General features: G+C 40.9%; 2 non-coding genes across 2 annotated transcripts; both read left to right on the plus strand.

The window, feature by feature from the left end:
* Nucleotides 1-7,214: 7,214 nt before the first annotated feature.
* Nucleotides 7,215-7,283, plus strand: LOC147967110 (small nucleolar RNA R66). The gene has a single exon (XR_015609566.1). It is a non-coding gene; the product is annotated as a small nucleolar RNA R66 (small nucleolar RNA).
* A 113-nt stretch (nt 7,284-7,396) lies between these two features.
* On the plus strand, nt 7,397-7,484 carry LOC147967111 (small nucleolar RNA snoR118). The gene has a single exon (XR_015609577.1). It is a non-coding gene; the product is annotated as a small nucleolar RNA snoR118 (small nucleolar RNA).
* The last annotated feature ends 3,279 nt before the right edge of the window (nt 7,485-10,763 follow it).

Consider the following 10,763-nt stretch of genomic DNA (forward strand, 5'->3'; position numbering starts at 1 on the left):
ATCAATCAATGTGAGTGAGTAGGGATAGCCATGCAACGGATGCACTAGAGCTATAAGTGTATGAAAGCTCAATAAAAGAAACTAAGTGGGTGTGCATCCAACTTGCTTGCTCACGAAGACCTAGGGCAATTTGAGGAAACCCATCATTGGAATATACAAGCCAAGTTCTATAATAAAAAATTCCCACTAGTATATGAAAGTGACAACATAGGAGACTCTCAATCATGAAGATCATGGTGCTACTTTGAAGCACAAGTGTGGTAAAAGGATAGTAGCATTGTCCCTTCTCTCTTTTTCTCTCATTTTTCATTTTTTTGGGCCTTCTCTTTTTTTGTGGCCTTTCTCCCTTTTTTTATTTTTTTCGTCCAGAGTCTCATCCCGACTTGTGGGGGAATCATAATCTCCATCATCCTTTCCTCACTTGGGACAATGCTCTAATAATGATGATCATCACACTTTATTTACTTACAACTCAAGAATTACAACTCGATACTTAGAACAAAATATGACTCTATGTGAATGCCTCCGGCGGTGTACCGAGATGCACAATGACTCACGAGTGACATGTATGAAAGAATTATGAACGGTGGCTTTGCCACAAATATGATGTCAATTACATGATCATGCAAGGAATATGACAATGATGAAGTGTGTCATAATAATGGAACGGTGGAAAGTTGCATGGCAATATATCTCGGAATGGCTATGGAAATGCCATAATAGGTAGGTATGGTGGCTGTTTTGAGGAAGGTATGAGGTGGGTTTATGGTACCAGCGAAAGTTGAGCGATACTAGAGAGGCTAGCAATGGTGGAAGCGTGAGAGTGTGTATAATCCATGGACTCAACATTAGTCATAAAGAACTCACATACTTATTGCAAAAATCTATTAGTTATCAAAACAAAGTATTACGTGCATGCTCCTAGGGGGATAGAGTGGTAGGAAAAGACCATCGCTCGTCCCCGACCGCCACTCATAAGGAAGACAATAAATAAATAAATCATGCTCCCACTACGTCACAGAACGGTTCACCATACGTGCATGCTACGAGAATCACAAACTTCAACACAAGTATTTCTCAAATTCACAACTACTCAACTAGCATGACTCTAATATCACCATCTCCATATCTCAAAACAATTATCAAGTATCAAACTTCTCATAGTATTCAATGCACTTTCTATGAAAGTTTTTATATTATTCCTAAAAGAAAATTTCCATGTTGTTCTAAAGGACTCTAAAAATAATATAATTGAAGCATTAGAGATCAATTATTTCTATAAAATAAAACCACTGCCGTGCTCTAAAAGATATGAGTGAAGCACTAGAGCAAAAACTATATGGCTCAAAAGATATAAGTGAAGCACATAGAGTATTCTAATAAATTTCAAATCATGTGAGTCTCTCTCAAAAGATGTGTACAGCAAGGATGATTGTGGTAAACTAAAAAGCAAATACTCAAATCATACAAGACGCTCCAGGCAAAACACATATCATGTGGTGAATAAAAATATAGCTCCAAGTAAAGTTACTGATAGACGAAGACGAAAGAGGGGATGCCTTCCGGGGCATCCCCAAGCTTAGGCTTTTTGGTGTCCTTGAATTCTATCTTGGGTTGCCATGGGCATCCCCAAGCTTAGGCTCTTGCCACTCCTTGTTCCAGAATCCATCAAATCTTTACCCAAAACTTGAAAACTTCACAACACAAAACTTAAATAGAAAATCTCTTGAGCTCCGCTAGCGAAAGAAAAGAAAACACCATTTCAAGGTACTGTAATGAACTCATTCTTGATTTATATTGGTGTTAAACCTATTGTATTACAACTTCTCTATGGTTTATAAACTCTTTTACTAGACATAGATTCATCAAAATAAGCAAACAACACACGAAAAACAGAATCTGTCAAAAACAGAATAGTCTTTGGTAGTCTGTAGCTAACGCAAACTTCTGGAACCCCAAAAATTCTAAAATAAATTTCTGGACGTGAGTAGTTTATCTATTAATCATCTTCAAAAAGAATTAACTAAATATCACTTTCCAAATAAAAATGGCAGCAATTCTCATGAGCGCTAAAGTTTCTGTTTTTTACAGCAAGATCAAAAAGACTTTCCCCAAGTCTTCCCAACGGTTCTACTTCGCACAAACACTAATTAAACACAATAAACACAACCAAAATAGAGGCTAGATAAATTATTTATTACTAAGCAGTAGCAAAAATCAATGAATAAAAATAAAATTGGGATGCCTCCCAACAAGCGCTATCGTTTAACGCCCATAGCTAGGCATAAAAGCAAGGATAGATCTAGGTATTGCCATCTTTGGTAGGCAATCCATAAGTGGCTCTCATAATAGATTCATATGGTAATTTAACTTTATTTCTAGGGAGTGTTCCATGCCTTTCCTTAATGGAAATTGGAATTTAATATTGCCTTCCTTCATATCAATAATTGCACCAATCGTTCTAAGGAAATGTCTACCAAGAATAATAGGACATGAAGGATTGCAATCTATATCAAGAACAATGAAATCTACGGGCACATAGTTCCTATTTGCAAAAATAATAACATCATTAATTCTTACCATAGGTTTCTTAATAGTGGAATCCGCTAGGTGCAAGTTTAAAGAACAATCATCAAATTCACGGAATCCTAGCAAATCACATAAAGTTTTCAGAATCGTGGAAACACTAGCACCCAAATCACACAAAGCATAACATTCATGATCTTTATTTTTAATTTTAATAGTAGGTTCCCACTCATCATAAAGTTTTCTAGCGATAGAAATTTCTGACTCAAGTTTTTCTTCATAAGATTGCATCAAAGCATCAACGATATGTTTAGTAAAAGCTTTATTTTGACTATAAGCATGAGGAGAATTTAGCATGGATTGAAACAAGGAAATACAATCTATCAAACAAAAATATCATAATTAAATTCCTTGAAAAACAAAATAGTGGGTTCATTGATATCGAAAGTCTTGACCTCCTCAATCCCACTTTTACCAATTTTTGCATCAAGATCTAAAAACTCCGAATTTTTGGAACGCCTTCTAGGTAAAGGTGGCTCATCTTCAGTCCCATCATTATCAAGATTCATATTGCAAAACAAAGATTTAATAGGAGACACATCAATAACTTTTAGATCTTCATCTTTATTTTCATAGAAACTAGAAGAACACACCTTCACAAAGCAATCTTTCTTAGCACGCATCCTAGCGGTTCTTTCTTTGCACTCATCATTGGAAATTATCATGGCTTTGAGAGACTCATTGATATCATGCTTGGGTGGAATAGATCGAAGTTTCAAAGAATCAACATCAAGAGAAATTCTATCCACGTTCCTAGACAACTCATCAATCTTAAGCAATTTTTCTTCAATCAAAGCATTGAAACTCTTTTGCGAAGTAATAAATTCTTTAATACTAGATTCAAATTCAGAGGGAATCTTATTATAAATTCCATAAGAATTGTTGTAGGAATTACCATAATTATTAGAGCAATTACTAGGAAACAACCTAGAATTAAAATTACCTCTATACGCGTTGTTACCAAAATTGTTCCTACCAACAAAATTCACATCCATAGATTCATTATTATTCTCAATCAAAGTAGACAAAGGCATATCATTAGGATCAGTAGGATCACTCTTATTAGCAAACAATTTCATAAGTTCATCCATCTTTCCACTCAAAACATTAATCTCTTCGATTGCATGGAATTTTTTACTAGTAGATCTTTCAGTGTGCCATTGAGAATAATTAACCATAATATTATTTAGGAGTTTGGTAGCTTCTCGTAAAGTGATTTCCATAAAAGTGCCTCCCACGGCCGAATCTAAAAGATTTCTAGAAGCAAAATTCAATCCGGCTTAAAAATTCTGTATAATCATCCGTAAATTCAAACCATGTGTAGGGCAATTACATATCATCAATTTCATACTCTCCCAAGATTGTGCAACATGTTCATGATCAAGTTGCTTAAAATTCATAATATCATTTCTAAGAGAGGTGATCTTAGCAGGAGGAAAATACTTGGAGATAAAAGCATCTTTGCACTTATTCCATAAATCAATACTATTTTTAGGCAAAGACGAAAACCAAGCTTTAGCACGATCTCTAAGCGAAAACGGAAATAGCTTAAGTTTAACAATATCATTATCCACATCTTTCTTCTTTTGCATATCACACAAATCAACAAAGTTGTTTAGATGGGTAGCGGCATCTTCAATAGGAAGGCCGGCGAATTGATATTTCATGACAAGATTCAACAAAGCAGCATTAATTTCACAAGATTCAGCATTGGTAAGAGGAGCAATCGGAGTGCTAATAAAATCATTATTGTTGGTATTGGCAAAGTCACACAATTTAGTATTATCTTGAGCCATTGTGACAAGAAAGCAATCCGACACACCAGCAAACAGGAAACAGACAAAAAAGGGCAAATAGAAAAAAGAGAAGGGGAATGGAAAAAGAGGGCGAATAAAACGGCAAGGGTGAAGTGGGGGAGAGGAAAGCGAGAGGCAAATGGCAAATAATGTAATGCGAGGGATGAAAGTTTGTGATGGGTACATGGTATCTCTTGACTTGTGCGTAGAATCCCCGGCAATGGCGCCAAAAATGGCTCGTTGTCGGGAGTCAAATCTTGACTTGACTTGGCGCAAATCTCCCCGGCAACGGCGCCAGAAATCCTTCTTGCTACCTGTCGGTGTCAAAACCGGCGGATCTCGGGTAGGGTGTCCCGAACTGTGCGTCAAGGCCGGATGGTAACAGGAGACAAGGGACACGATGTTTTTACCCAGGTTCGGGCCCTCTCGATGGAGGTAATACCCTACTCCTGCTGGATTAATATTGATGATATGGGTAGTACAAGAGTAGATCTACCACGAGATCAAGGAGGCTAAACCCTAGAAGCTAGCCTATGGTATGATTGTTGTATATGGAGTTCATGTCCTACGGACTACAACCCTCCGGTTTATATAGACACCGGATAGGGTTAGGGTTACACAGAGTCGGTTACAATGGTAGGAGATCTTGAATATCCGCATCGCCAAGCTTTCCTTCCACGCCAAGGAAAGTCCCTTCCAGACACAGGACGAAGTCTTCAATCTTGTATCTTCATAGTCCAGGAGTCCAGCTGAAGGTGTAGTCCGGCCACCCGAACACCCCCTAATCCAGGACTCCCTCACTACCCCTTGAGCACTGTGTTGGTTTTCCCTTGAAGAGGAAAGGGTGATGCAGTAAAGTAGTGTAAGTATTTCCCTCAGTTTTTGAGAACCATGGTATCAATCCAGTAGGAGATCACGCTCGAGTCCCACGCATCTACACAAACAAATAAGAACCTCACAACCAATGCGGTAAAGGGGTTGTCAATCCCTTCACGGTCACTTACGAGAGTGAGATCTGATAGATATGATAAGAAAATATTTTTCGTATTTTGATGATAACGACAAATAAAGATGCAATGTAAAATAAACGGCAATAGAAATAGCTAAGTGATGAAAGATTAATATGATGGAAGATATACCCGGGGCCATAGGTTTCACTAGTGGCTTCTCTCAAGAGCATAAGTATTACAGTTGGTAAACGAATTACTGTCGAGCAATTGATTGAATTGAGCATAGTTATGAGAATATCTAGGTATGATCATGTATATAGGCATCACGTTCGTGACAAGTAGACCGAAACGATTCTGCATCTACTACTATTACTCCACACATCGACTGATATCCATCATGCATTTGGAGTATTAAGTTCATAAGAACAGAGTAATGCTTTAAGTAACATGACATGATGTAGAGGGATAAACTCATGCAATATGATATAAGCCCCATCTTTTTATCCTCGATGGCTACAATACAATACGTGTCATTTCCCCTACTTTCACTGGGATCGAGCACCGCAAGATTGAACCCAAAGCTAAGCACTTCTCCCATTGCAAGAAAGATCAATCTAGTAGGCCAAACCAAACTGATAATTCGAAGAGACTTGCAAAGATAAACCAATCATACATGAAATAATTCAGAGAAGAATCAAATATTGTTCATAGATAATCTGGATCATAAACTCACAATTCATCGGATCTCGACAAACACACCGCAAAACAAGATTACATCGAATAGATCTCCAAGAGAATTGAGGAGAACTTTGTATTGAGATCCAAAGAGAGAGAAGAAGCCATCTAGCTAATAACTATGGACCTAAAGGTCTGAAGTAAACTACTCACACATCACCGGAGAGGCCATGGAGTTGATGTAGAGGCCCTCCGTGATCAATGCCCCCTCCGGCGGAGCTCCGGAAAAGGCCCCAAGATGGGATCTCTCGGGTACAGAAGGTTGCGGCGGTGGAATTAGGTTTTTGTGGTGCTCCTGGATGTTTGGGGGGTATGTGGATATATATAGGAGGAAGAAGTACGTCGGTGGAGCAACGAGGGGCCCATGAGGGTGGAGGGCACGCCCAGGGGGGTAGGCGCCCCCCTGCCTCATGGCCTCCTCGATTGTTTCTTGACGCCCACTCCAAGTCTCCTGGATCACGTTCGTTGAGAAAATCACGTCCCCGAAGGTTTCATTCCGTTTGATATTCGTTTTCAGCGAAACTCTAAAATAGGCAAAAAAACAACAATTTGGGCTGGGCGTCCGGTTAGTTGGTTAGTCCCAAAAATGATATAATTGTATAAAATAAAGCCCATTAACATCCAAAATATATAATATAATAGCATGGAGCAATCAAAAATTATAGATACGTTGGAGACGTATCACATACCATCTTTCGGGACTGATTGGTCGTTTTGCGCCCATGCTGTCATTCTGCAATTCTGAGGACAAATTGAACATCTTAGCGTAATTTTTTCTGAGTACTTCTGAACTTATATATCATCTACTCTTCTGCACTTATACACACCATCTTTCAGGACTGATAGGTGCACTCTGTGTGCCATGCTGTGGAAATCTGCAATTCTAATGTCCACATTGGCTATGCCGTAATTTTGGTGACTGAATTTTATGGTGAAATGTTAATCGGGATAGAATTTTTCAAATGGGTTATCCTTTTGGTGGATCTTGAGTTGCTTACTGCTACTTGTGAGGTGAGGTGAATAACATTCTCTAAAAGTTGCTCATGCTATTCTTATCGTTTTATGGCTTTTTAGTTTGCGATGTGTTCTCTGCAGTTCATTTCTGTGAGTCTAGTGATGGCACATCTTTGCAGTTCATTTCTGTGAGTCCAGTGATGGCACATCTTTGAGACCTGAGATTTCTTTGATGAAAATCTTAAGCATAATACCTGAGGGCTATTGATTTGATCTTCTATTGTTCCTGATCCATTGATTTTATTTAAAATTGTTCGTTGATTCTCTTCCTTCACTTTTGCTTGGCTATTGTTTGGTTGTATATATCTTGATGTCATGGATGATGATACGCATTGGGCTCCGAGCAGCGAACATCACTGCAGTTTGATGGAGATGTGTTTTCCTAGAAAGCATTGTCTGACGGCTCAACCTTTCAGCGACCAATAGTGATGGTCGCAAGTTGACATATTTCCTGTAGTGAATGTGATAGTGCGAGTATGACGAGTCCAATCTAGATTGAGGTGATCTCATGATGGTCAATGGTGGTAGAGGGAGTAGTGGCAGCCGTGGAGGCTATGGCGCGCCACTGGGTAGTTCTTAGTTTCGTCGAGGACGAGGCATTACTCAAGGCCGTGGAAAAACCACCATGGGGGCATGGTTACGCACACAATGATCCAGGTCGCGGTAGGGGTGAGGGTCCTGCGGTGCCAAGATATAATCAGACTCTGAGATAGAGACACAATGCTTTCCCAACAAATAATACTTCAGTAGCGAGGGGTCCAGGAGATATTGTTCACACATAGAACCCATGTATGCAGTTCGATATGGAGATTTCTGATCCAGGAGCGTTAGTTGGTTTGGAACAGCTTGCCCTAAAGGATGGGGAGGGTGCACCGGTGGAAACTAAACCAAATAACAGGGCGGCTAAAAAGCGTTCTTCTCAAGAGGCATTATTTTCGATAGCTACAGTTGATGTGGAGGCATCTAGCTCAGCTACTAGCTCTTCCAATGACCACCTTGTCATGGTGCAGTACAAAAAGTGTTCGGAGGGAGTGCCCCTCTTCCTCTGGTTTATGTCTCACCAAGGAGTAACAAAAAACCAAAGAAGGGTGGTGACCATGATGGGAAAGTTGACATGAATATTTCTGAACTTTTGGTGGGCTGTCGGATGGAGCGCCGCCGGGATAAATGAGTCTCTTATGCTGGAACTGCTGCGGGTTGAGCAACCCCATGATAGTTTGAGAAGTTCACAAGCTTGCGAACAACTTTTCCCCGGCCGTGCTATGCATAGTTGAAACCCAGTAGAATAAGGCACGAGCCAAAATTTTATCGATTTCTTTTGGTTATAATAAATCATTTTCTATTAGTAGCTCAGGCAGGAATGGAGGCCTAGTAATTTCTTGAATGATGAAATAAATTTGGAGGTTAAAGGTTACTCAAAGTACCATATTGATGTCGTTGTTTCATATTTGGGACCGTCTCCATATTGATGTCACCGAACCAAAGTATGACATGCTGGTAGGCAGTATGACTTATATCGCCCACAACTCACTTGTGTTCTACTCGTGCATATAACATCAACATAAATAACCTAGGCTCGGATGCCACTGTTGGGTTTCGTAGTAATTTCAAAAAAATTCCTACGCACACGCAAGATCATGTGATGCATAGCAACGAGAGGGGAGAGTGCTGTCTACGTACCCACGCAGGCCGACTGCGAAAGCGATGACACAACGTAGAGGAAGTAGTCGTACGTCTTCACGATCCAACCGATCAAGCACCGAAACTATGGCACCTCCGAGTTCGAGCACACGTTCAGCTCGATGACAATCCCCGGACTCCGATCCAGCAAAGTGTCGGGAAAGAGTTCCGTCAGCACGATGGCGTGGTGACGATCTTGATGCACTACAGCAGCAGGGCTTCGCCTAAACTCCGCTACAGTATTATCGAGGACTATGGTGGCAGGGGGCACCGCACACGGCTAAGGAATACATCACGTGGATCAACTTGTGTGTTTCTGGGGTGCCTCTGCCTCAGTATATAAAGGAGCCAAGGGGGAGGGGGCCGCCGGCCAGGAGGTGGGCGCAGGAGGAGTCCTACTCCTCCCGGGAGTAGGACTCCCCCCCCCCCAATCCTAGTTGGACTAGGATTCCCCGAGGGGGAAAGAGGGAGAGGGGGGCCGGCCACCTCTCCTAGTCCTAATAGGACTAGGGGAGGGGGGAGGCGCGCGGCCACCTTGGGCTGCCCCATTCTCCTTTCCACTAAAGCCCATTAAGGCCCATATGGTTCCCGGGGGGTTCCGGTAACCTCCCGGTACTCCGGTAAAATCCTGATTTCACCCGGAACACTTCCGATGTCCAAATATAGGCTCCCAATATATCAATCTTTATGTCTCGACCATTTCGAGACTCCTCGTCATGTCCGTCATCACATCCGGGACTCCGAACATCCTTCGATACATCAAAATGCATAAACTCATAATATAACTGTCATCGTAACCTTAAGCGTGCGGACCCTACGGGTTCGAGAACAATGTAGACATGACCGAGACACGTCTCCGGTCAATAACCAATAGCGGGACCTGGATGCCCATATTGGCTCCTACATATTCTACGAAGATATTTATCGGTCAGACCGCATAACAACAACGTTGTTCCCTTTGTCATCGGTATGTTACTTGCCTGAGATTCGATCGTCGGTATTCCAATACCTAGTTCAATCTCGTTACCGGCAAGTCTCTTTACTTGTTCTGTAATACATCATCCCGCAACTAACTCTTTTAGTTGCAACGCTTGCAAGGCTTAAGTGATGTGTATTACCGAGAGGGCCCAGAGATACCTCTCCGACAATCGGAGTGACAAAACCTAATTTCGAAATACGCCAACCCAACATGTACCTTTGGAGACACCTGTAGTACTCCTTTATAATCACCCAGTTACGTTGTGACGTTTGGTAGTACCCAAAGTGTTCCTCCGGTAAACGGGAGTTGCATAATCTCATAGTTATAGGAACATGTATAAGTCATGAAGAAAGCAATAGCAACATACTAAATGATCGGGTGCTAAGCTAATGGAATGGGTCATGTCAATCAGATCATTCTCTTAATGATGTGATCCCGTTAATAAAATAACAACTCATTGTTCATGGTTAGGAAACATAACCATCTTTGATTAACGAGCTAGTCAAGTAGAGGCATACTAGTGACACTTTGTTTGTCTATGTATTCACACATGTATTATGTTTCCGGTTAATACAATTCTAGCATGAATAATAAACCTTTATCATGATTATAAGGAAATAAATAATAACTTTATTATTGCCTCTAGGGCATATGTAGGATCGAAAGTATGTCTAGAAGGGGGGTGATTAGACTACTTGACCAAATAAAAACTTAACCTTTTCCCAATTTTAGTTCTTGGCAGATTTTAGCTATTTTAGGACAAGTCAAGCAATCATCACACAATTCAAGCAAGCATGCAAAGAGTATATTGGCAGCGGAAAGTAAAGCATGCAACTTGCAAGAATGTAAAGGGAAGGGTTTGGAGAATTCAAACGCAATTGGAGACACGGATGTTTTTCCCGTGGTTCGGATAGGTGGTGCTATCCTACATCCACGTTGATGGAGACTTCAACCCATGAAGGGTAACGGTTGCGCGAGTCCACACAGGGCTCCACCCACGAAGGGTCCACGAAGAAGCAACCA

The sequence above is a fragment of the Triticum urartu genome, chromosome 6A, assembly GCF_056163025.1.
Source record: "Triticum urartu cultivar PI428250 chromosome 6A, HENAU_Tu73, whole genome shotgun sequence".
Taxonomy (NCBI): Eukaryota; Viridiplantae; Streptophyta; class Magnoliopsida; order Poales; family Poaceae; genus Triticum; species Triticum urartu.